We start from the raw sequence: 338 nt of genomic DNA, 5'->3' as shown, positions 1-338 counted from the left end.
ATTTACCACATCCTATAGGTAACTTTCTGCATAAATTAACAAACCAACCAATGAACCAATACATAAAAAACAATATAAATTTCCTTTAAAAAAAGAAACATATAAAATCAATTAATTAATAAAAACCTAGAAACTAACCAACCAGATGATAAACAAGCTAATTAATAAGCAAAACTTTTATCAATTCAATCAGAAATTAATATACTCAAATAGCAATACAACAAAATACAAAGAAAATAACATTGATAAAAAAAAAGATTGATAAACACCCTGAGTCGAGAAACCGCAGCTGTTAGCTTTCGTGCAGAAAATTTTGTGATAATAAAATTGAATAATAA

Source organism: Penaeus monodon, chromosome 20 (assembly GCF_015228065.2).
Source record: "Penaeus monodon isolate SGIC_2016 chromosome 20, NSTDA_Pmon_1, whole genome shotgun sequence".
In the NCBI taxonomy this organism is placed as follows: domain Eukaryota; kingdom Metazoa; phylum Arthropoda; class Malacostraca; order Decapoda; family Penaeidae; genus Penaeus; species Penaeus monodon.
Note: the sequence above shows the minus strand (reverse complement) of the source record.